Source organism: Macaca mulatta, chromosome 17, assembly GCF_049350105.2.
Source record: "Macaca mulatta isolate MMU2019108-1 chromosome 17, T2T-MMU8v2.0, whole genome shotgun sequence".
Lineage (NCBI taxonomy): Eukaryota > Metazoa > Chordata > Mammalia > Primates > Cercopithecidae > Macaca > Macaca mulatta.
The window spans coordinates 72,819,732-72,847,434 of NC_133422.1; the positions used below are offsets into that span (position 1 = coordinate 72,819,732).

Consider the following 27,703-nt stretch of genomic DNA (forward strand, 5'->3'; position numbering starts at 1 on the left):
TTAGATTTTAATCGGTAACAACTTTTATCAAGTACAACTTTACTGCTAATATGTCTAATTTTATGTATGTATGTATGTATTTTTTATTGATACATAATAGATGTACATATTTTAAGGGTAAATGTGATATTTTAATACATTCATATAATGTGTAAAGGTCAAATCACGGTAATTGGAATGCCCCTCACCTTAAATATTTATCTTTTATTTATGCTAGTAACTTATGAATTGTTCTATCCTCTCTTCATTCTCTATTCCCCACTACCCTAGTGTTATCAAATATCCTGTCAGTGTTCAAATTTCTTTGTCTTATGACTTTTTAATGATTTATTTGAGTCAAGGTTCTTATGTTCATATATTGCATTTAGTTGATGTCACATTTATGTCTCTCTTGTTATTTTCTTTTCCTTGTAACTTATTCATTAAAGAATTTGTATGGCTTCATTAAGAGTGTTTGTCAATTTGGACTTACCTAATTGCATCATAAGGGTGTTATTTTATGTGTTCCTCTAACCCCTGTGTTTTCTGTAAGAAGTTAGAGCTAAAAGTTTAATTGGATTCAGGTTTAATTTTTTTTTTCTTTTCTTTGCCAAATGTCCTTCCATCAGGAGGCACACAATATCTGAGTGTCTCTTTCCTGGATGTTAACAATTGTTGATAATCATCACTCAGATCTCTAAATTAGCAGTTGCAAAATAGTGATAATGTAATTCAATTATTTAGAAATAGATGGCTTTGAAACATATTTTCGACATAGCATAGATAAGACTTGCTGATGGAATTCTGATGAGAGGGAGAGAAAGAGAGAAATTGAGAATGACTCATGCTTTTGGCTTAAAAAGTTAGGTTGATGGTATTGCCAATTACTGGTTTGGAGAAGGCTCAGAGCAGTTTTAGGGTATGTGGAAAATAAGAGTGAAGGATTATATATCTTATAAATATCCAGGTGGACATCTCAAGAAGGTAGAATAGATTTCAGAAAAGGAATCAGAACTATATAGTATAGTCACAGTATATACTTGTATTTAAAACTGGGGGTCAGGTTGAGATTACCTAGAAGGAGGTGTTTAGACAGAGAAGAAAAGAAGTTTTGAAGACTTATAAGGAATTTTGACTAATTGATCCCTAAGTAGAAACGTGCTAGGAATTGAACAGAAAGGTCAACTTGTCTCAGGAAGCTTCTCCAGGTACAACAGTATAAATCCGAGAGTAGGAGGTTCCCTGTATGATGCAGAGGAGAAATATTATGCTTGCTTTGGGACAAGTAGTGCTAATCTACATAAGGCATACCCCTGTACCTTGGACATCAGGAAGAATTTCTTCCTTGTCCACAAGGTGATATCCACTACAAAGCACTACAGTGGGAGGAGTTACAAACCCTACCTCTACTGTGCTAAGTGGAATTCTATCATGACTCCCATGCCCCTTGTTATGTGGTGTTACTCCTTTGATTAAGTTATGCTATGTGGCAAAAGGTGTTTTGCAGATATAAGGTTACTGATCTGTTGACATTAAAATAGAGAGTACTGGGTGTGCCTAACCTAATCACATGGGTTCTTTAAAAGCAGAGAGTTTTCTCCTGGTGGCAGAGGAGGAAGTCAGAGAGATTCCAAATGTGCGGATTTGATGCACTACTGCTGGCTTGAAGATGGAGGGAGCCACATGGCAAAGAAAACAGGCCAGCAAGGAAATGGGGATGTTAGTCCTACAAGCACAAGGGACTGAATTTGGCCCACACCCTGAATGAGTTTGGAGGTGTGTTGTTCTCCAGAGCTTCCAGATAACAGGACAGCTTGCCTGATTCCTTAATTTTGGTCATGTGAGTCTCTAAGCAGAGAACCCAGTTGAATCTCTCCCTCCTTCTGACCTACAGAACTATGAGATAATGAATGGGTAGTGGTGTGAGCCAATAAGTTGTGGTAAGTTGTAACTCATTGTTAGAAAACTAATGTGCCTATGACTTCCCAGGCACTGTGACCGGAGGTATACAAAGATAACTCTGCAAAACCCCGGCTTTCAGTTATTCATTCATGTAAAGAGAGGAGGTGGAACTGGGTCCTGTCTGGAGAGTTAAACCAGATCTTTTCTTCTGCGTGAAAACAAGCATCTTCAGCCCTAGTTCCTACTGCTTCTCTTCCCTGTAATAAGACAGCACACACCTGGAAGCTACACAACTAACTGACATAGAGCACATAAATTTGTTGTCTGTATCAATATAGAGTCTTTGACGACTTAAGCTGGAATGTTGTATAATGAATATCTAATATTTGCTCAAATTCATTCTTATAAAAAAGTATCCCAAATCTCCAATAAACACAAAATAAATACAGTATCATGCAATTATGAGATATTGGTGTCCTCCTCCTAAATTCAAGTTAGAATTTCGTGTGTGACACATTTGTATGGGGAGTTTACATTAAGTACTTTCAACATCATTTTCTGGAGGATTTTTTGAAAACTAAATTATTTGTGGTGTACTATCAGATCATCAAGAAGTGACACAGACTTGTTACTAGTAAAGTCACATCCTTTATCTATACATCAAAAATATATACATGCTTATGGTCTTTCTCCCTCTCTCTCTGTCTCTCTTTCTCTTTTTCTCTCTTTCTCTCTTTGCAGTAGACATGGCAACTGTCTACCAAATATTTGTGTGTCTTCTTTCAAACCTGTCACTGAGAGGCAGCTACCTAGGCCAGGACTGCATTTCCCAGCACCCCTTACGGTCAAGTGTGGCTGTGTAACTTGTTCTCACTTATAGACAATGTACATTGTCTGGTTTCTTCTCTTCATCTGCTCGCAATAGGCAGAGGATTCTTAGGCTCTAGTCTGAGTCCCCAAATAACCACATGGAAGATGGCAGGCTGACTAGGAACACATACATTGGACTATAACAAAGGTCAAGTAAATTTCATTGTGTTAAAGTAACAGATGTGCGTGTGTGTGTGCGTGTGTGTGTGTGTAAAGTATAAAATATAATCATTCTGAACAGTTGCTTATAATGATCTTTATAATCTGAAAATTTCATGCATCTAATCAAAATCCTCTTATCAGGCATCAAGATGTCACTAGTATTTTAAACTCATGTTACAAACAGAAAGTGTAATGAAAGTCATTTTCAATTTTGGTTTTTATTTTGAGAAAAATGAAGCAGATCTTTACTTGCAATGTGTAGACCATTGCTTGTATTCTTTTATCATTAAAAAACATAACCAGATAATTATTTTAGCTCTAGTAAATAATTTCTGCTTCCATAATTTATCTGTTGTTGATGTCATAACACATAAATTTCAATCTTCTTTAATAAATATTTGTCCCTCAAACAAAAGTGATATAACCAAAAAATTCAACAAAAATGTGTAGTCAACAAGTAATGCTTTCTTCTTAACTAATTTTTAAAAAATCAATAAGCATGCATCACTTAAATAGAAAAAGTCCAGAATTTTCTTTAACTGTGTTGAAAGGTCCAAAAGTTATAAAATAAGCCCTATAATGAATCTTTATTAATGAATGAATATAAAACAAAATAGTTTGTGTTTTCTTTACTAAAGGCCACTTCTTTACCATATGCCACTCAGAAATATGAAATGATATAAGAAACTTTTCAGAGAACTCATAAGACTACATATTATTGTGAAAGAAGTTTAAGAATCAGAAAAATTGAAGTGGGATAATCTGATAAATTCAAATATATTTTCTTATATAAGAATGTCAATGGATAAAAGTTGATAATAACAATGTTTTACTATTACTTAATTTGCCTTTGAGTTTTATGTCCTGATTCATTATAGCCTTCTCTGGAAGGGGAGGTATTGCTTTCAAATGGTTTGAAAACTAAATTCTTTGTGGTGTAGTGGGTAGAACAGGCAAGTAACAAGTAAAGTAGCAATTACGATGCAGTATGATGTAGCGCACTACAGAGAGCACAAACAATGATAAGGAAGCATGTAATGGAAGAAGCAGGTAACCCAGACTGAGAGGTCAGAAATCTCCTTGAAGAAATTATGTTTGTATTAAAGCCCAGGTGCTGATGAAAAGGTGTCCAGGTGCAGAGTCAAGGAAGGAGGTTTCTTAGGAGAGAGTACAGCAGGGGTTGAGGGCAATGTGGAACATCCAGGCTACAGTGCGTGAAGACTAAAGCAACTCCATCTTGGATGCAAATCTGCCATGTTGACTTCTAATTAACATTGATTCTGAGAATGCCTCTGAGATTTCTACTTCATCTACTGTCACTGTAAATTCTGCCCTGAGGTCACAACAACCTTGACCATACATCCTGCCCTTAGGCAGATTAACATAGCATTCTTGCCTTTCATTGAGGGGTCCAGTTCAATTATCCTACACATTCCTTCTCTATGGTTTATAAACCCTGAGTATACGAGGTAACAGTGAGAAGATCCAACATCTTGTCTCATGGTCAACCGAGATGCAGACGTGGCTTCTGTTCATATGTCCCTATTAAATATTTATTTCTAAGAAACTGTATTTGTTAGTCTCTTTCTTCAGTGTCTCAGCTTCCTGGGCTGTTGGAGGTAGGTTTGTGTAGACTTTCTCACTGCTGGAACAAGGTGTGAACAGGAGTTAGTACACACAGCCTTATAAGTCACGTGGAGGGTTTTGGTCTTCATCCTAGGAGCACCGGAAAGCTAATAAAGGGTTTTAAGCAGGATAGAGACACAGTTTTGTGCTGCAGGATGTTTATTCATGTAAGAGAGTAGGGAAAGAAGAGATGGGCTGTCAGGTTACCAGTGATGGAATGAATCCAGGGAAGAGATTATAGTGGCCAAACTAGAGTAGTGGCTGTGAGTATGAAAGAAGCAAACAGATTCAGGAGACACATTAGGGTGTCCATTGGATTTAGTGACTTTAGAGAGGAGAGGCAGGAGCTGAGGTCTTCTTGTACTTTCTAACCACTTTTTGGGTGGGTTTCTACTTAACTCTTGGGATCAGGTTACTAGCCCCTTGTCTGATCTCAAACTGAGGATTTTAGTCCTATCTCAGACCCAAATGAGAAGAGAAAAGCCATCAAAGTCTCTCCATGTGGTCTAACATCTAACCTCTCCCCTTCAACCCAGGAGCCCAGGTTTGTATTTCAAATAGTTTTATTTTCTGTAGTCGATGCTTGTTCCTCGTTCCTGCTATGTACCAGAAACTTAAGAGTTACTCATAATTTGAGATGGTGTGTTTTGATGTATTCTGACACATGAAGGTTTTGTATTATTTTTTCCTTGCTCCTTTCAGATTTACTCTGTCGCTCTCTGAGACTCCATGTAACAGCAACTGCATTTTAATGCAATGGCAACTATGAAAACCACAAAACTATCAGTCATTGTCAAATACTTCATCAATGGAGACAGAGAAGGGGTTCAGTTCTCTGTGTAACAAGGACAGAGGAGAAAGGTCAGTGGTCAGTGATATATCATGTGGTACAGGATTTTCCCTTCAGCAATCTTCCGCTAAGACTCGCTCACAGTGTGAAAGCCTTTGTCTGCCCAGAGACTGAATTCTAAAACCACTCCTCAACTTCAAGCTCCAAATATTCAAGTCTCTGCTCTGGATAGCATTGGAGAAAGTGAAGAAGGCACTGCAAATGCATTTAGGGAAAAAATTAATTTTTGCCATTCATGAAGGCCAGGAACTAATATTAACAGTTGTTTAACTTATGAAAAATTAATTAGATGACTTATAAATTATGTATGTGGGAAAAAGAAAATCTGTCAATGGGTGGTTTGAGGATTCAGAAGAGCACTTAAGTTGATAACAAAAGGTATTTTGTGCAGCAGGTCACACTGGGGTAGGCTTTTATTCTGCTTTTGTGCCTGAAAATGGTGAATACAGAATTGTTCTTATGTAATTCCCTGGTAGAGAGGGAACTAGTCATTCCCATAACACATTTATCATTATGTGTGTGTCCGCTATTTAGAAGTATAGAAGACAGTAGACAAAAATTTAATGAGAAAGTCAGAGAACTGAAAAGTCGCTAGAACAGCTAGAATATCTGAATGCTGAACCCGTCTGCCTAGCAACATGGCACAACCTCATAATGATCCCTTCTCCCAGATCTCTTGAGAAAAGAATAAACACAGCAACCCCAGTAGTCAAACTCATTCATACATGTGATGTAGAAATTAAACAACAGATTTAATTCTGAAACAAGTTTAGGTTTATCTGTATTTTAAAAAATATTGTAGAGCAATGAAATATATTTTCTTACTTAATCTGACTTTTAAAGGAATATTTAATTTATGGTACTTTTTCTGGTTAATTTTATCTTTTCCATACCAAGTAATATAGGCAGTTGCAACATCCATGAACAGTTGCTAATTGGAGCACAATGTATTAGAAATGTTCAATCTCACTTTGAAAGACACATTACAAATATGAATATCAATTAATATGTCTTTAAAAAAGTTACCTAAATCTATTTTTGGGACAATGTTTATTTTGAATAATTAAAAATAAATAAAGGTGATTTAAACTCAAAATAAATTATTCTAGTTTAAATTTTATAATGAAAAGAGAAATAACAATGATTTAGGAAACAGCTATTCTGAGTTAACGGTATATTTATCTTCACTTTCAACCTTTGTAGGCATAATTGGAATCTTTAGTGTAAATCAAATAACAATCTTCAATTAGTATATCATAGATGACTAAACATTGTATGAAAGAAATCAGATTCTGATACTCTCTGATTTTCTACAACTGTTTCCCTTTTACTCTTTTCCTTAAGCTTCTTAAAGAAAAGATATATTGTTTTCTGTATTTAAAGAAGATACTGCAATTAACACTAAGCAGCAGTGTCTCAAATAAATAGGAAGACATTGATAAACTTGGCCAGAATTACAAAGACTTCTAAAAGAAAAGTATTAATATACCTAAAGGGTGGTCTAAAATCCAGAGAATACTTTTCTTCACATACTTAATAATCAGGTAGTCATTTATAATTCCAGGTGGGTGTGGCTTCCTTCATTTTAGGGAAGTCTGACTAAGGGCTTCACTGTAGTATTGTAGTATTCCACTGGCTTTCAAGGTAATATTACCCTTGAGATTTTATCCTATACTTAGGATTCTACAGAAAAAAAATTATGCATGAAAATATTAACTGCAACTTTATGGTCAACTCTAAGGTCCTCTTGTAATCCACAGTTGCCCAAATACTAACTTAAAACTGAGTGACTGAAACATGCCTCATTATATTCTAGGCATCTGCAGTGTCAAATCTACAGAGACAAGTGCACCTGGAGACAAATGACCAGACTACCATAAAACAGAAGCCTAATTATGTTCACTTACATTTCAAATCATTCCCAACAAATTACCCTGGTAGGTGACACATCCATCAAGCCAAGACTCTAATTTCATATTCACGGTAATGTGTTTCTGTAAACTACTGTAATAAGGTTTTAACTAAATTTTCCCCTTGACCTTACTGTGCTGAAATATTGCAGGCTATGTGTTTTGCAGTTTCTCCAATTAATTTCTGACCTTGGTGCTGCCTGGGCACAATGAGGCAAGTGAAGGGTGGAGATCAGATTTAATTTTGAATTTCCTGACTGCTGCTGCTCTGTATCTCAACTTGAACATTACTTAAACATGTTATTTTTGGTCAATGACTTTTTTATGCAGCACACTGGGCAGATATAATTAAGCAGGCTAAGTTTTGTTCTCAGTTGTCCTCTAAGTTCTTGCATGGGAACTTGGAGTCTCAACAGGAAACACCTGTATGGTGGTTGTATACCAAGCATTCCCAGAGAATTAATATATAACATTGTTCCCGAGCTTCACAAGCTATTCCCCAAATAGAAATGCCCAGCTGTATTTGAAGGCTGTATTTTCAATTACTAGTGAGAATGCAAGCTCTCAGCTTAAAAGTAAACTTTATTTTAAGGATCTATTTGGCTTAGCTATATGATGGGTCAACCACATCATTCGTTTATTTCATCATTCAATATTAGACTTTTTAAAGTCAAACAACCTTTATTGAATGCCTACTCTGTGTAAGGACTGCAAAGGTTTAAGAGAAATCAGACTTAGATCAGGCGTGGTGGCTCATGCCTGTAATCCCAGCACTTTGGGAGACCAAGGCAGGTGGATCACCTGAGGTCAGGAGTTCCAGACCAACCTGGCCAACATGGTGAAACCCCATCCCTACTAAAAATACAAAATTTAGCCGGGCATGGTGGTGGGTGCCTGTAATCCCAGCTACTTGGGAGACTGAGGCAGGAGAATCACTTGAACACGGGAGGCAGAGAGTGCAGTGAGCCGAGATTGTATCACTGTACTCCAGCCTGGGCGACAGAGCAAGACTTTGTCTCAAAAAAAAAAAGAAAGGAAAAAATATTTTTAAAAAATATTAAAAAAAAAAAAAAAATATATATATATATATATATATATATATATATATATGTATGTATGTATGTATTGTTGTTGCTGTTGATGTTGTGGGTTATGTCTCTCTGGTGGGCCCTGTCTAATACATTGGGGCCTTTGTCAGTTTCAGCCCCAGCTAAGGATGAGAAAATAGGTTCCTCCCAAAAACTTGCAGTTACAATCTTTTCTCATTCAGCTATAGAATTTGAATTTACTACAACAGAGATGTCTAGATGACATCTAGTTAAGAAACTGAATTTATCAGGGATCTGTTCTGCCCCACGGAGTAGAACAGAAGCAAGCACAATTCTAGTCAATGATGATACATGTTCCCCCTAGACCTCACAGTATACCTACAGATAAAGCATCAACTCATAATAAAAAATTAGGATTTGTATCCAAAATGCACAAGTAACTATTAAAATTCAACAATTTTTTTTAGAAAACTATATAAGTTGAAAAATTGGCAAAAAATTCTGAATAGACACCTCGCCAAAGAAGATATACCAATGGCAAAGAAGCTATGAAGATATGATGAACATTATGTCATTAAAGAATTGCAAAGTAAAACAATGATGCAACACTACTACATGCATATTATAATGGTGAAAATCCAAACACTGCTAACATCAAATGCTGATGAAGATGTGGAACAGGAGAAACTGTCATTCATTGCTGGTGGGAATACAAAATGGTACAGCCACTTTGGAAGACGGCTTGGTGATTACTTACAAAGCTAAATATAGTCTTACTGTAGGATCCAGCAATCACATTTCTAGGTATTTAACCAAATAAGTTGAAAACTTATATTCATACAAAAATATGCACATAAGTATTTACAGAAGCTTTATTCATAATTGCCAAAACTTGGAAGGAAGCAAGATATCCTGCAATAAGTGAATAGATAAACAAACTGCAGTATATCCAGATAATTACCCAGTGATCTTACTGAGTAATTACCACTCATGGGTTTCAAGTTACTTAGTGATAAAAAGATGTGATCTGGCTGGGTGCCATGGCTCACACATGTAATCCCAGAACTTTGGGAGGCCAAGGCAGAAGGGTCACCTGAGCCCCCAAAAAACTTGTAGATAAATGTGCATTGTAGCTTTATTTAAAATATTTAAAAACTAGAAACAATCTAAGTATCCATCAACAGCTGAATAGAAGAACAAATTATGTTACAGTGAAATACTACTCACCAACAAAATGAATAAACAATTAATACATGATACAGTATGAGTGAATCTAAAAATAATTATGCCAAGTAGGGGAAGCCAGCCAGAAAAGAATATACGCTGTATGATTTTATTAATATAGACATATTGGTTAACATGAGGGCTCATTTACATCATCACAGGCTTTATGAAAAAAACATCAACAGCAAGAAAAGTAATTATAGAATGTCAAAATTGGAGAGTAAGAAATAAGATGGAATAAAAATACTATAAATAAAAGAAATGAATATAAATTAAGATCAGCATGGTTGAGTACTTTTCTCCAGTAATGTTTAGGGCATTGTTATACATAGAGTAGGCAAAGAGTTGGATCCAACTAAGTTTGGAGTTTGGTGAGGAGAGTATGTCTAAGAGCACAGCGGCAGGTGACTGAGGATATATAATAGGAAGTTATACGCAGAGTTCAAGGAATATAAGCTTAAAGCAGGAAAGTAAAAATTTGAATGGAATTAGGGTCAAAGACAAAGTAGAAAATTCCAGTATAACCAAGGAATTATTGGAATTTGAGTACTAGAGATAGTGAGCTAGAAAAATAGGAAGTATTACCATTAGTCAAAAAGTAGGATGATTGCACCTGAGATAATAGAAGGGGTACAGTTATTGGAAGCATCAATATTAGGATATTAGCATGAGAGTGGGTAGCTAGTGTGGGATAGAGAGCAAGATCTTTGGAGCAGAGAAGTCAAGGAACTGAGAGGCCAAGATGTTGGAAAAACAGTCCACATAGATACTGAAATTGCTAAGAACAATGACAATCACATAGGATAGAGTGACAGTCCTCTGCTAAAAGAAACTTTTAACAAATGACAGGAATAGCCCAGGGAAATGCACTGTGGCAAATCTTATAATAGGACAGGAAGAGCTTCAAAAATGAGGTTTTTTAGGGAGTAAGGAAGGTAAGCATTTGGAAATGGTAATTATCAGTAATAACTTCTCCGGTGATCTTTAGATCGTCGGATCTAAAGACGAGATGATTGTGGGAGGAAAAAATGCTCCATCTGAGAGAGCTTCTGGGGAAAGAATTTCAGGGGAGAGCCAGGTTTCCCTCAGATAAGGAAGGTGAAGGGAACACTCAGAAGACAGTTTGAGCATGTAGAAAATTTTGTTGGTGACAGATGTGAGTGCCAAGAAATATTGACAAAATTGTTTAGGAAGAAATCTTGTTTACATGAGGACTATGAATAGATTTTGTTCTGTAAACTGTGTACTTGGGCAGATGTTTATACGTAGATGGTGGTTGTGGTCGGCTTCCTATTCAATAAAGACAGCCTCTTTATGGTCAATATTATCATTTACAAACATCAAAGATCTTGTTTTTTTCCTCCCATTATAATGTCTGTATGTACATATGTATTGCTAATATAATTAACCTGGCTACAATTAACTCAATTTAAGACCCAAATATAAACCACATAGAGAACAGAAGTGTCAACATAGGCACAACGTAATTGGCATATCTCAGATCGGGAACAGGCATTAACCAGAACTTGTAAGAACGCTTAGTTCCATAGTTTTCTGTTTGCCTGGTTAAACAACAAGCATCTTCATACAGCTCTGATATTTCTCAATACGTTGAATAGGATACGTTCATTCTCATTGACTAGAAGGTGCAATTCCTGTTTTAGTAAATCCTGGTTCTCCATTACCTGATTTTACACAAAGTGATGTGCATTGCAAGTGCAGAGGAAGTTTGAGGGATGGGGTTGGGATTGAGTTTCACTGTGCCAGGACACCACTCGCTTCACTTTTCCTGAGATTTAAGGAAGGCAAAGGGAGCTGCCAGTGCTGCCAGTTAACTCCCACATGAGTAGCCCACCTCTCAAACTTCCAGTGGTCTGAAGAAGGGAAAGTTAATTGCTCCATAACTACAGCCTTGGCTGGGTAAACTCATTTTCAGGCAGGCCATGGAGACAAAGAGCTTGTGTTTTGTCTTTCCATGCAGCGACATTCATAGTGGGATGATTTTGTATGCTTTGAGGATCAAGAATCCCGCTATCCTATCCTATATGTGGTCAAAAAATTCTTAATATTTTTGCATTACATAACTTAAACACTAGATATTATTTTTCTATTGAACCTTGTTATTTGGCCTTTGCACAGTTAAAAGATCTAAAAATCGCAGTCATCATATGCCCAAAGTTTTAACGTGACTAGATCTAGCTGGCATATTAAAAATTTTAATGAACTGTTATTCAAGATATGCATCATTTTAGGAAACTTTAAAATTTACCAGCAAAACAGTTAAAATGAAATTTATTTTCTTCAAGTTATTTTATAACGTCCCAAAAACGTATAAAACCCAAAAAACAGGTGACTCCTGAATCTCACTACTCTTTAGAGAGGAAAAAAATACTGTTTTAAAAGATCTATGCTACTTTTAGTTTCATAATATCTCTGGGCACTATAAATTGGTGCTTTCTACAGAACAGTGTAGCAAGCTTGTTCTTTAAAGTCTAAATAGCTGCTAAAACTAATATTTAAAAAAGAATAGAATAGCTATATCATTTAATTGTGTCTATTATTCTGGCATTTAATCAATTTATCCTTTATTTTTATGATTCTCATCAAAACGATAGCAATGTTCAAGAATTTTTAGTCAACTTCGTCTTGAGCAATAGTCAGTGTTTAAACATGCCTAATATGCAAATTATTTGTCAACATTTTTAGACAACATATCTGTGTTGTTATTGTTTTATAATTTCTATCAGTTTAGATAGCAGAGGTGTTAATGAAACTCAACACATCTTTAAAATTGTTCTGAGATCTAACAGCTGTTCATAAGATAAATTTCTCTTTAAGAAAAAAACTTCACTGATGTTTGAAGCCTAAATTCATTCCATAGACAATAATCAGGAGTGTAGTATATGTCTGGCAGTCTACCAGACAATGAGAATGTGGATATGGGAAACATAGAGTCCTCTAGAGAGACCGAGAGAGGTTCCAATAATTCAGGGAACTCTCCTCAATGAGAAAGTATGTTTAAGTTAAATTTGTAATGTTAGTTTTGCCATGTAGAAGAAGCAGAGTGGCGAGAGGACATTCCAAATAAAATGAAAGGTATGTACAAAGGTCGTATGTATGAAGTGATAGGGTACAAGTATAGTAATTCAGTGTGGCTGACATGTGCTTAATAGGGAAAACAATGATGGAAGGGGCTCAAAGGGAAGATACCTCTCAATCACGAGGGACTCTACCTGCCATGGGATTTGTTATTTGTCTCTTGGTGATGGAAAGCCATTGAAGGATTTTTTTTTTTTTTTTAAGCAAAGGAGGGCTGGACTGAATTTATATTTTAAAAAATTGTTTTGGCAATCATGATCATCAAGTTATGAGTTGAATGCTTGCTTATATGCATTATCATAGTTAATCTTTAAAAACACACTGTGAATGAAATACTACCATTATTCACATTTTATAAATAAAGGAGTTAAGGAATGTGTCCAACATCATCCATCTATTAAGTGACAGCATGTTGGGATTTTAAACCAGGGCTGTTTAAACAAAGCCTGCTCTCTTAACTTCTACATGTCACTGCCTGGGTACATTCTACTGTAGTGCAGAGGATCGGGGATGGGTGAAGGGACTATTGAAATAGAATAGGTAAAAAAGTGGTTGATGAGAAACAAATAAACTTAAGAATTATTTAAGAGTAGAGTGTCCAAATACCTGGTTTTGAATTGGCTCCATCAGCATTTGAACTGTCTGAGAAATATATTGAGAAATATTTTATATTTTTAATTAAAAAGTATGATTACTACATTATGATACAATTTGTGTGTAGTCTCCTCGCTCATTCTCTGGGGCTACATTGTGAGTAATTCAGCTTATTTGCTGTCTGGATAGCTGAAGCCTTATTATATAATCAATGCAGATCACTACGGCCAGCTGTGTGGATAAAATTTATATGAGCTTGTCCAATAGGAGATAATATACAGATACACTACATTGCTCAAATTTTATTTTCATAAATATACTATTCCTGATTTTTGCTCAGCTTTTTTTTTTTGGTGAGAGAATACATTTCTGGTTTTTTATTTTATTATTTTATTTTTTATTATACTTTAAGTTCTAGGGTACATGTGCATAATGTGCAGGTTTGTTACATATGTATACTTGTGCCATGTTGGTGTGCTACACCCATCAACTCGTCAGCACCCATCAACTCGTCATTTACATCAGTTATAACTCCCAATGCCATCCCTCCCCCCTCCCCATGATAGGCCCTGGTGTATGATGTTCCCCTTCCCATGTCCGAGTAATCTCATTGTTCAGTTCCCACCTATGAGTGAGAACATGCGGTGTTTGGTTTTCTGTTCTTGCGATAGTTTGCTGAGAGTGATGGTTTCCAGCTGCATCCATGTCCCTACAAAGGACACAAACTCGTCCTTTTTTATGGCTGCATAGTATTCCATGGTGTATATGTGCCACATTTTCTTAATCCAGTCTGTCACTGATGGACATTTGGGTTGATTCCAAGTCTTTGCTATTGTGAATAGTGCTGCAATAAACATACGTGTGCATGTGTCTTTATAGCAACATGATTTATAATCCTTTGGGTATATACCCAGTAATGGGATGGCTGAGTCATATGGTACTTCTAGTTCTAGATCCTTGAGGAATCGCCATACTGTTTTCCACAATGGTTGAACTAGTTTACAATCCCACCAATATTGTAGGAGTGTTCCTATTTCTCTACATCCTCTCCAGCACCTGTTGCTTCCTGACTTTTTAATGATTGCCATTCTAACTGGTATGAGATGGTATCTCATTGTGGTTTTGATTTGTATTTCTCTGATGGCCAGTGATGATGAGCATTTTTTCATGTGTCTGTTGGCTGTATGAATGTCTTCTCTGGAAAATGTCTGTTCATATCCTTTGCCCACTTTTTGATGGGGTTGTTTGTTTTTTTCTTGTAAATTTGTTTGAGGTCTTTGTAGGTTTTGGATATTAGCCCTTTGTCAGATGAGTAGATTGCAAAAATTTTCTCCCATTCTGTAGGTTCCCTGTTCACTCTGATGGTAGTTTCTTTTGCTGTGCAGAAGCTCTTTAGTTTAATTGGGTCCCATTTGTCAATTTTGGCTTTTGTTGCCATTGCTTTTGGTGTTTTAGACATGAAGTCCTTGCCCATGCCTATGTCCTGAATGGTATTACCTAAGTTTTCTTCTAGGGTTTTTATGGTATTAGGTCTAACATTTAAGTTTCTAATCCATCTTGAATTAATTTTCATATAAGGAGTAAGGAAAGGATCCAGTTTCAGCTTTCTGCTTATGGCTAGCCAATTTTCCCAGCACCATTTATTAAATAGGGAATCTTTTCCCCATTTCTTGTTTTTGTCAGGTTTGTCAAAGATCAGATGGCTGTAGATGTGTGGTATTATTTCTGAGGGCTCTGTTCTGTTCCATTGGTCTATATCTCTGTTTTGGCACCAGTACCATGCTGTTTTGGTTACTGTAGCCTTGTAGTATAGTTTGAAGTCAGGTAGCGTGATGCCTCCAGCTTTGTTCTTTTGACTTAGGATTGTCTTGGCAATGCGGGCTCTTTTTTGGTTCCATATGAACTTTAAAGCAATTTTTTCCAATTCTGTGAAGAAACTCATTGGTAGCTTGATGGGGATGGCATTGAATCTATAAATTACCTTGGGCAGTATGGCCATTTTCATGATATTGATTCTTCCTATCCATGAGTATGGTATGTTCTTCCATTTGTTTGTGTCCTCTTTTATTTCACTGTTGCTCAGCTTTTATCTTTGTTATATCTCTATGTGCTTTTTTCAGGAAGGAAATATTTGGTGGGTTTAATAGGCTGATTATTCTAAATCAAAACCTTTGTTCAACACTGTCTTATGATAATTAAAAGAGAAATACTGGTTGTTGTAAAGAAAGCTATATTTGTATTGTCGAAAGACTTTTTTTCTAGTTGGTATAGTCAATAAACATACTTGTACATTTACATCTAAAATACTAAATACATATCCAAGAGTGTTCAAATATCTCATGATCTGGTTTCTTTCTGATAATTCACTCTAGTATGCCCTAAATAATTGTATCTGGATTATCAATAGATTCCCATCTAACTCAGTAAAAAGGCAACACTCTAACCGTGGTCTGTCGGGTCTTTCATGATTGATCCAGCTGTTTCAGTCCCCCATCACCCATTATCTTCCCAACATCATTTTCCATCCCCCTCCCCCGTATCTTACTCTTATTGGCCACATGGACTGATTTCCTTTTCTTCAAACGTGCCAAGCACTCAAGGCCTTTGCAATTGCTACCCTCGTGATTGGGATACTTTTCCTTCAGTCATCTGGATGGCTGGCTGCCTCATTTTCTTCGAGCTTTTGCTTAAAATATCCCTTGATCAGAAAGGCCTCCTAAACCACCCTACGTATACTACTTCTTCCAAAACTCTTTCTCTCTTACCCTGTTTCATTTTCCTCCATTGCACTATCCCCATCAAATATAGTATACGTGTATTTGTGTATTTGTTTGTCTCATAGGACTAAGATGTAATCTCCATTAAGTCAATACCTAGGATATAATATTCACTGACTTTGAATGGAAAAATACATTAATAAATGAACAACAGGAAATTTTTTCCACCTAAATGCACTGCTCCTCCAAATTTGTTTAAAGTGGTTTAATGTATTTTTCAATTGCTTTATCTTGGCAACATGGAAGGAATATTTAGCATTGTGTATAATCTATAAAGGGATAATTGCAAATATTTAAGGTTAAGTCAGTGAGGTGTAGATTTAATTTTGTTTAGTTTTTAATATACCATTCACTTCTTTGAAAGCAAAATGTCTTTTTAAAGAACAAAAACTACATTAAATCCACACTATCTAAATAAAACAAGGATATTATAGGTTGTCATCAAAAAATTTTTCATATTGTCAGTACATATTTTGTACACTGCAGTTTATTAAGTATTGAGAAACTTTTTTTTTTGTAAAAGCTAATTAAAGAATCCAAAGAACCAAATTACCAAATTGATGAAGTCAGCGTGAGAGGAGTTAATTAAGGTTTTATCTATTGGTGTGGGTAAACAGGTGGTCATCTCATTAACCCAGACTGAAACCCAGATTGAAAATTCAAGAAATAATTAGGGGAAAGGAGAGTAGAGATGGAAAAATACGTTGGTTTTGAGATACTGTTTTACGTTCAATTTTAGTTGTCCAATAAGTAGTAATTGGAATTGTAGATCCAAATCTTAGAAGTATGTTCTGGATGTAAATATTTTATAACTTTTAGAATATATACAGTCATTGAAATTATGTGGATAAGGAAGATTACTTAGGGAGGGTGTATATGTCAAGGTGAGAAGGTGCAAAATGTTATTTCATAAATGCTTAGCTCACCAATTATTTTTACCCCCATTACAGTTATTCATTTTTCTTTACTGTATCTGCATTTGTATTCCTCCATTCTTTGCTGTGTTTTTAATTAATTTCTTTTTTCTCAATAGGTGATGCTAGATGTATTTTATCACTTTATTCAAACAATCAACTTTTAGTTTTTATTGACATTTTAACAGCTTTTTTGTTTTCTTTTTTTGGGGGGGTTTATTCTTACTTTATAATTTCCTTCCTTCTACTTTTTTGAGGTTTACTTCGTTGTTCTTTTTCTAGTTTCTTGAGTTAAATGCTATGGAAAGAGAAAATTTTAAGTGTCATTTTCTTTAATGTAGTTATTATATACTCTGTATTCTGTGATTCAGTTCTTGATTTTTAAAAATTCTGTTTGGCTATTAGGTCACGGTTGAAGCCAAATTCTAAGCCTCTAATTAGCACTTGTCAGTGAAAATCTTTGGCAGAATAAAAGATTGTTGAATATAGTGCAGTACGTGTCGGTTAACTATTGCTACCATAGTTGAATATAGTGCAGTGTGTGTCAGTTAGCTATTGATACCTCATTGTCTGCCAAAGATGCTGCATAACCAGCTACTCACAAATGCCAGGGACTGAAGACAGCCATAATTAATCTTATAGATTTGTGGGCTCACTGATGGGCTCAGCTGTATGGCTCTGTTGATCTCAAGTGGGCTTGGTCTTTGTCTAGGGTTCAGCTGGAGGTGAGTTCTCATAGGTTTTATGTGGCTGGGATGGCTGAATTCTTCTGCCCAAACAAGCATGTTTTTCTTGTGGCAATGGCAAAGGCGAATGAGAGCTAGCTCAGGAATGCAAGCACTTTTCATGTTGTTGCTCATGTGACATCCAATAACACTCCATTGCAAGTCAAGTCACAAGACAGAAACCAAAGTCTAGGGGGTGGGGATACATAATCCTCTTTAGTCAGACTGCAAACATCTCTTGTCACAGGGAATGAGTACAGGGGTAGATGGAGGACAAGAGCTTTTACTGAAATTAATTGAAAACACAATACAATTACAGATAGTTTGACTCAGTATTATTTTTAAAAGCTTGATGACACCAGGAGAAGAAAGCTAACCAATGCTCAGATTAAGAACATTTTGTATCAAATTTTAAAATGCTTTGAATGCTGTATTTTAAAATATGCTTGTCATCATAAGTGTCCTTTGCTCCTTCCTTTCTCAGAAACCCCCTGAAACACACACACACAAAGCTGAACCTTACTTCTGGTGAAATTAACTGTTCATTTCAAAGCCGTACTTGTGAATTGGTGATGAAGCAAACACCATGAAATCAGTCTCTATACTTGGATATAGACAAATGGTATTCCACTGTTAGAAATATCTTAGATTCTGCCTCCAACAATAATATTGATCATTCAATTTTTGTTTCTTGTTATTTATGCGGCGTGTTGTTTTCCTTCTCTTTTTTATTAACTTTTTGAGTCATTTCATTTTAGAAGTGTATTTACTTTTTAACAGTGTCATCCAATAATTGACCTTTTAATCAGAAAATTTAATCCACCAAGTTTTATTGTGCTTACTCATTTATTTGAAATTCTACCTACTAATTTTTCTGTTTTCTCTTTGTTTCTGATTTGCTTAATTTTGATTTTTTTTTTTTTTTAATTTTTCCTCTCTTCTATCTTGCTTCCTGTTGAATTGGTAATATTTTTCTCCTTTATTCCCTCTACCAATTTGGAAACTATACATTGTATTTATATTTTATTATCACATACATATTTGACTCTAACTTTCTATAACTCAGAAGCTATTCTATATCTCTAGCTGATTTATTTATTTACTTTATGTATTTTGACAGAGTCTCACTCTGTCGCCCAGGCTGGATTCCAGTGGCATGATCTCAGCTCACTGCAACCTCCACCTCCTGGGTTCAAGCGATTCTCCAGCCTCAGCCTCCCAAGTAGCTGGGACTACAGGCACACGCCGCCACGTCTGGCTAATTTGTATATTTTTAATAGAGACAGAGTTTCATCATGTTGGCCAGACTGGTCTCAAACTCCTGACCTCAGGTAATCTCCCAGCCTCGGCCTCCCAAAATGCTGGGATTACAGTCTGAGCCACTGGACCCAGCCTCCTGCTGATTCTTAAACAAGACAAGGTACTACATTAAACCTTCCTCCTATTCTGCACCCCTATCTCCATGTATCTCTGAATATGATGTCTGTATCACTTTATAAGAGTTTTCTCTTTACCCTTAATAACCTTTATTTTTTGCCTTGGTATATTTAAACACAGGCTTATTTTTATTTAACCCTCTTGGTACTTGATGTTCATGGTCTGAGTTTGTATCTTTCTTCAAATCTAAAAGTTCTTAGCTATTCACTTTCTAAATATCATTTTTCTGCCATTCCCTCTGTTTTCTTTCTTTCCTTCCTTTTTTTTTTTTTTGAGTGCCAATTAGAATGTGTTGAGTCTTCTCAAACTCTTTTCCATCTCCATTAACCACTTTTTAATATTTTTAGTCTCTTTATACTTCCGCAATATTCTGGCAGAATGCCTCAGGATTTTCTCATGTTCACTAGCTGTTTCTATTACTAGAACTAATTGAGAGGTTTTCTGTTTTGATTTTTATTTCATTTACTATATTATTTGTTAGATTTTTACTTCCCTATTTTTTTCTGTTCTTTTTTGCTATTTTATATTTTCTTTTTTTCCCCCAGTGGTCTTGTACTTTTTATATCTCTTTGAAGATCCTTAACATATATGCTTCAAACTGATTTTCATATTTCTCTATTACATTTTCATATTTTATCTAGACTGAAAGCTGCTGCTCCTAAATTGGTATTCTTCATGAATTTTGGAAAACCAGTTTCCAGATCCATCTTGACTGGAAGCCTGTCATGTTCTGTAGTGTGGCCTGGGGGCCTCTATAGCACATCGATATTGTAAATAGCGCAATCCAGATGCCAAGCTATTGGGTGGTGTAGTCTTCGCCTCATTTCTTGGCATTATCTACTTCCTCTTTTCCTCCTAGTGATGCAAATTTATAATAGCTCTAACCATTGATTCACATACATGGTAGGCACCACTGTTCTGAGCTTCCATCATGGTGGGGAGAGCCCCACTGAAGCACCTCATTTCAGGTTGTGAGTCTTACTTAGTCCCATCTCCAGTGGGGCACTTTCAGTTTTTATCATGCACTGGAACCCAAACTGCCAGCAGGCTCTATTTGCTTGCATTTCTGGAACCAGCAAGCCCCATCTACTTTGTGTTTCGTTTCTATTTCTGATCCAGAACATGGATATTTTGTCTTTGAAAGTGGTTTTATCTTTCTGATTTCCTGTATTTTGCTTCAATTAAAATTCTGATGGGAAATGGGTGTGAATTTATAACACAGGAACTGGATACTGTTCATTTTTTGATAAAGTGGAAATGGCAGATATATTTCATTAAACTAATTAGTATTGTGGATATCACAGTTGCTAGTAGTGATACTCATGCTACTCTTACTTAGGCAAGTGGTTCAGTGACCCTTGGATGGAGAATGAAATAAGAGTTTGGTGCAATTTCCTCTGTATAATGAAAGTAAGACTGCTAAGTTACTTTTTGAAATACATACTTTGTTACATATACCTTGTTGATTCCAAATATTTGATTGCTGAATTTAATGACATTTTATTTAATTTTATTTGTTGGAAACCTGGGCTTGATACCTCATTGTCTGCCAAAGATCAGATGTTCTCAATGTGACATTCAGCGAGCAGGACCAAAATATACTTTAAATATACTTTGAAACCTTGTTATAAAAGATTAATGATCTTTCATTCAATGGGTACTTTTTTTTCTTCCTTCAAATTTTCACGTGACTGATAACTTATCAATGTGTATTGTATGTTACAAATGAACTTGTCAGAAAAGGAATTATAGATGTCCGGGAACCAGAGATAACTTAACCTTGAGACTCATTTCCCATGCCCCACCCTGGATAATGTACAGAATGTTCTTTTCTTAGGGGAAAAAAAAGTTCCTTATTGTCAGAAAATGATTATTATAATACATTAATCTCAGAGTTATTGGAGTTTTGCATATTGTAAGGTTTATTGTGCATTTATAGTATACAAAGATATACAGGAATACATGGGATACAACCACAATAAGTACAACATGAGAAGTTGCCATTTTGCTCTTGATGTTATGAGAATATCATGTTTGACAATATGCTTGTAATGGATACGTAAGGGTCATGATTCAGATAATCTTCAAAGGGGCTTGAAAGGTAAAATGTTTGATAAATTCTTATTGCACTCGGCAAAAACAAACATCTTCCACGCAGAACAATTTCATATATACCATTTAAAAACATCTCCTGTTTTTCTGAAGTTGACAGTTAACATTTTATGTAGCATGTGAACCAACTTTTCTTCAAACAAGAATTCAAGTTGTTAAACAGTTATTGTTGTTGTAAGGAATTTTTACCAACAAAATCATTGGTAGAAGTAATTTATGGGGATAAAGTAAGGGAGAAAAAATTTACCAAAACTGAGACTAAGTTAAATTAGGAGACTTTCATCTTATTCAATGAGTCCAATCTTGAGATGCTTATAAAAAGAAAAAAAAAATGAGGACAGTCTCAAAGCATCCGTAACACTGGACGTGTAATGTTAAAGGGAGAATTGTGAGACCAAGGCATAAAATAACAAGTAAAAGAAAGCCTGGGATTTCAGATCTTCTAAACGCCATGGCTGCTCCACGATTTCTGAAGAAATAGGGGCTCAAAGCTAACTTTTACGTTAGTATTAAAAGGATTTTTTTTTTTTTAGAAGGAGTATCACTCTTCATACTGGAGTGCAATGGCACGATCTCAGCTCATTGCATTCTCTGCCTCTTGGGTTCAAGTGATTCTCCTGCCTCAGCCTCCTGAGTAGCTGGGATTACAGGCACCTGCCACCATGCCCAGATAATATTTGTATTTTTAGTAGAGATGGGGTTTCACCGTGTTGGCCAGGCTGGTCTCGAACCCCTGACCTCAGGCGATCCGCACATCTAGGCCTCCCAAAGTGCTGGGATTACAGGCATGAGCCACCTCACCCAGCCAAAAGACTTTATTTTTAATATTTTAAAAATAATTTCAACTTTTATTGTAGATTCAGGGATGCATGTGCAGGTTCGTTACATGGGTATATTGCATGCTGCTGAGGTTTGGGGTATCATTGATCACATCACCCAGGTAGTTAGCATAGTACCCAATGGTTTCTCAACCTTTGACCTCCTCCCTTCTTCTCTGCTCTAGTAGTTCCCAGTGTCTATTGATTGCCATCTTTATGTCCATGTTATACTGAATGTTTAGCTCCCACTTATAATTGAGAATATGCGGTATTTGGTTTTCTGTTCCTACATTAATTTGTTTAGAATAATGACCTCCAGCTGCATTCATGTTGCTGCAAAGGACATGATTTTCTTCTTTTTGATTGCTGCATAGTATTCCATGGTGCATATGTACCACGTTTTCTTTATTCAATCCACCACTGATGGGTACCTGGGTTGATTCCATAACTTTGCTATTATGAATAGTGCTGCAGTGAACATATGTGTGCAGCTGTCTTTTTGGGAGAATGATTTATTCTCTTTTAGGTATACACACAGTAATGGAATTGCTGGATCAAACAGTAGTTCTGTTTTAAGATCTTTAAGAAATCTCCAAACTTCTTTCCACAGCAACTGAACTAATTTGCATTCCAGCCAACAGTGTATAAGTGTTCCCTTTGCTCCATAGCCTTGCTGGAATTTGTTGTTTTAATAATAACCATTCTGACTTATGTGAGATGGTATCTCATTTTGGTTGCAATTTGCATTTCTCTGATGACGAGTGATATTGAACATTTTTTCATGTTTGTTGGCAAATTTTGTGTGGTTTTGAGAAGTGTCTGTTCATATCCTTTGCCCACTTTTTAATGAAATTGTTTGTTTTTTGCTTGTTGAGGTGTATAAATTCCTTACAGATTCTGAATATTAGACTTTTATCAGCTGCATAGTTTGTGAATATTTTCTCCCATTCTGTAGGCTGCTGTTTATTCTTTGATGTATTTCTTTTGCTATGCAAAAGCTCTTTGGTTTAATTAGGTCCTGCTTGTCAATTTTGTTTTTGTTGCAATTGCTTTTGAGGACTTTATCATAAATTCTTTCCCAAGGTTGATGTCCAGAATGGTGCTTCCTACATTTTTTTCTAGGATTCTTACAGCTTGAGGTTTTATACTTAAACCTTTAACAATCTTGAATTAATTTTTCGATATGGTGAAAGGTAAGAGTCCTGTTTCATTCTTCTGTATATGACTAGTTAGCTATTCTAGCACCATTAACTGAATAGGGAGTCCTTTCCACATAGCTTATTTTTGTCAACTCTAAAGCTACTTTTGTATAATACTTTTCATATGATATAGGAAAACATCAATTATATATCTCAAAAATTATGGGGAGAGAAGAAGTTGGAGATTATAGCCAGACCAATTCCTTACTCTTTTCCCCTGTCTAATGCCACCAGGTGCTCCTAGATCCACATGTCCCAAAAAAGCCTATGTACTTTGTGCCCTATAAGCTGCCCTTCCATTTTACATACTGATTAATACGAAAATGCAAAAATCCTGCATTGACAAGTTCAGTGCTTCAGGACCATTCTATGAAATAAAACAAGAGAAAAATTTACAACTTAGGGCATTGGAAATAGGTTCTTGAGAAGGCTAAAATAGACCAAGTCAAGTCACAGGCTATGTGGGTCACCTCTAGTGAGGTGACCTAGTAAAGGTGAGGATGTCCTAGTCTTACGTGGCTGTAATTGATGATATTTGCTTAGAAATCAATAGGTCCATTTTATGCATATTCAGCTGTACCAACCGCAGCCAAAAATGTGGAAGGAAAAATAGCTAATAGACTTTTCTTGGAGGGGGTGGTGAGAAGGAATTACAGTGTTTAAATTGAAATGAGATGAAAATCAAAGTGCTGTCTTGCCTGAATGAGAAAGGTTTTCAAATAAATTTGATGACTCAAAAAATAAAGGTTTTTATTAGACATAGGTTAACTCTTAGATAACAAAATCACTTTCTAACAGTATATATTTTTAAAGATTATCAGCATTCATGAATATTTGCATGAAATTTTTGTTTGTCCTACTTGAATGACTACTTGGAAGGCACCTACAGAAGGATCCACCAAAAGCTCACAGATGCTGCCATTCACAAGTAACTTTGAAAATAAACATGAAATAACAATTACAGTTTGGGCTCTGTTGATTAGAAAGTAGGTGGGCTTATTTTAATAGGCCAAGGATGCTGGATAGGTCAAAACATAGTATTAAAAACTTTTAAGTGACTATCTTTTACTATGTATAATTTACTATGCTTAAGTAACTACCTCTCTCTCCTTTTTGGGGACATCTTATGCCCAAGATACTGTACATAAAGGAGTACAATGTCATGATCAAAACCTAGTTTCCATAGCCAAACCACTCTGCTTGTGTAACCTTCAGCAAGGTACTTAACCTCTCTGTGCCTCAGTTTCTTCATCTGTAAAATGAGGATAACAGTACCTATTTAAAGAGTTGTTGTTAATATTCTAAGTGTTAATGTACTTAAAAGTAGACTTAAAAATAGCTGTAAGAGGACTGGCACATATAAGCTTTAAATAACTAAGTGCTACAAAGGATACAGTACTTGCATTTTTTTTTCATATATGGTTTTTTAGTTTTTAATGAATGTTTTCATGTATACTATTAATTATAAAATTTCTGTGAAATATCCATTGTTTACCCTATTTTTCGCATATGGGAACTGAGCAAAAGAGGTTGTTCAAGGCCACCCACCAATAAGAGCCAAATTTGGAAAGAGAGTGCAGGTCTCACAGCTGCTGCTCCAGGATGCAACCCATTGTGTTGCACTGTCCCTTGATAATTGGATTTTAATCAGGTCTGTGGATAAGTCACACACACACACACACACACACGCGCGCACGCACACACAAAACAGAGCTTTGGATAGGATACAAGAAAAATAATCTCACCAAGAATGTACTTTAGCGACAGGAAGCAGTTACTTCAACATAGACAAAGGCAAACAGCAGACAAGCAGGAAGCAATTAAACAGAAGGAGTCCCCCAGTTTGTTTCATTTTATTTATCATTATATTGAGCATAGTGTCATTCAGAGGCTAAGAGAAAGACGCCCACCTTTGAGCCTATGCTAAGGGGATCCTGGAAGCTTTCGCCAGGGTAGCTGAGGCAGTGCTGTGAGGTGAACAGAACCTCAGACCCTGACACCCTTAGAGGGAAACCAAGGGAGTGACTGTCAATAATTAAACCGTCTGTAACCCTTTATATTGTTTTGGTTCTCAGAAGCAAATCAAGGACACCACACATAGAATGTAAATTGGCCTTTGTAGTCTTGCCCCCTGGTATAATTAGCAGATGCTCTTTCTTAATGCAGGCCAGTTCAGGGGAAATCTATTTCCATAATGAAACATGCTATTTCCATGTGTGCTGAAACTCAGCTTCTCCAAGTTTCTATGTTCCTGTCGTTGGGATGACTTGGAAAAGAAGTATTTTATTATTGTCCATCCCCAGAATAGAAGCTCTAGACCTGGGAGTCCCCAAAATATAGTAGGGATAAACAACCATTTTTAAAAATATCCACAAATGAAAGAGAAATGTATTAAGTGCTGTAAGCGATCCTAAAGGATAGCTAAGAATCTTAAAGGATTCTTTGCTTTGATATGCAATCATGAAACACTGATAGCATGAGTGAAAAAAAATGTAACTTTAATAAATATGATGTCTTTGGAAGAACAAATGTTTCAAAATGAGGCATATAGAGGAGAGGAGAAGAGAGAGAGACAGAGGGAGAGAAAGAGAGAGGAAATGTTGAAAATATTTTCTTAGTAGATAAAGGGAGGTCAGAGAAGTGATTTTCAGGTTGGAGAGATAAAAAGAGATGAAGGCTCAGGGAACTATAAAGGAGGAAATGGTACAAGAAGAAACTCTGAGGGCATTGTCACAAAGACTTTTCAAGGTCTGGAAAATGTTTTCGGCGTAACTATAGAAGAGAGAGACATTAAATATTGCTTGACTACCTAAGTCTTCTCTTGCTTCATCTGCCAAAGTACACTTCACTGGAAAAGATGGGAGACCTTTCCAGCCAGTCTTCTACAGGATTTCTCTGCAATAAAAATGTACAGAAGTAGCACACATGTCCACCTGTAAGCTGGCAACTCCCCGATTAGTAGAAAGTCTATAAGTAAATTTAGCTAAATATAAAAGAGTACAACTTAAAGTACAATATATTAAAGTTAAGAACATATAACTAATAATTTTTTAAAATAGTAGTTATGATGAGATTATCATAGCCCAGGTGGTACTATTAAAATATTGAGAGTAAGACGTGTGTCCATGTTTAATGTTGTTTACAATATGATTTTTTATTAAAAACAAACAAACAAACAAAAAACCCCAAAAAACCTGTAGGCAACTTAAATTTTAAAACCTAGATAAAAGAGATAATTTTATAGAAAAATACTCCTTACTCAAACTGGACCCAGTAGAGAGAATATCTAAAGAGAGCAATTGCCATAGAAGAAAAGGGGAAGCAGCTAAGAAGCTCCCTCATAATAAAAGAGTTAGACCTTGATGGCTTCACAAACTTCTCGCTTCATTCTCCAAAGTGCACTGTAAGCATCATATAATCTCAATGCACCTTAAGTCTTTCCAGTCCAGGAAAAAAGAGGTTAAACTTTTAAGTTTATTTTTATAGAATGAGCAAAATATTTTCTTCTATAACCTGACAGCTTCAACCAAAAAAGAAAACTGCAGACTGATCCCATTTATAAATATCTGCATAAAAATCTTAGATCAATTACTAGCAAATAGAATTTATTTTAAAAAAACCACTACACATTATAACCAAGTAAGCTTTATTCTAGGAATTGAAGAGTGGTTAAATATCAGGAAGTCCCATTAATAAAATCTAACACATTAGAGTTAAGATAAAATACTTTATGCTTATATCTGCTTATATAGACACAGAAAAGGCATTTGACAAAATTCAAAATCTATCATGTTTTTAAAAAGTAAAAGGATCGAATGAGGTTGGAATTGATGGATTAAGTCCTTAATTCAGCACTATATGTTATATAACTTCAATTCTAATAATCATCACTTTATTTCACAGGAGAATATTTCTTGCAAAATTTATAACAAGATCAGATGTGTGTTTACTTATAGGAAAAAAGTCAAGGTAAATAATAATAGATTAAAATAAAACGATTTTCTATAATTCTAAAATGAGCTATGGAATATAAGCAGAGTGAATTGATAAGTTAAAATATCTGCGAATAATGTGAAAAAAATGCTTAGTCTCACTCACAATAAGCGAAATACAGATTAAGAACAAGATTATGCCAGTCTGGCCAACATGGTGAAACCCTGTCTCTACTAAAAATTAGCTGGGCATGCGGCCGTGTGCCTGTAATCCCAGCTACTCGGGAGGCTGAGGCAGGGAAATTGCTGGAACCAGGGAGGTGGAGGTTGTAGTGAGCCGAGATTGCGCCACTGCACTCAAGATTATGATCCAATTTCTGATTTATCAATTTGAAAAATTTCCCTAAATTTGACAAGTAGTCTGTTTGAGAGATTATGAGTGAAAATGCAATTATATTTGTGACTGAAGAGAATGCAAAAATATAAAACCCAATGGAAGGGAATTTAGCAATATCTAGAATAAT

At 35.7% G+C, this 27,703-nt stretch overlaps 1 long non-coding RNA gene across 1 annotated transcript in view; it reads left to right on the forward strand.

The window, feature by feature from the left end:
• The window catches only part of LOC106994331 (uncharacterized), a 43,002-nt gene that overhangs the window by 12,729 nt on the left and 2,570 nt on the right, over positions 1 to 27,703 (forward strand). Inside the window, exons 3-5 of the long non-coding RNA XR_001440880.3 lie at positions 5,242 to 5,400; positions 7,206 to 7,326; positions 12,614 to 12,668. This is a non-coding gene — a long non-coding RNA (uncharacterized LOC106994331). The remainder of the gene's footprint in view (positions 1 to 5,241; positions 5,401 to 7,205; positions 7,327 to 12,613; positions 12,669 to 27,703) is intronic.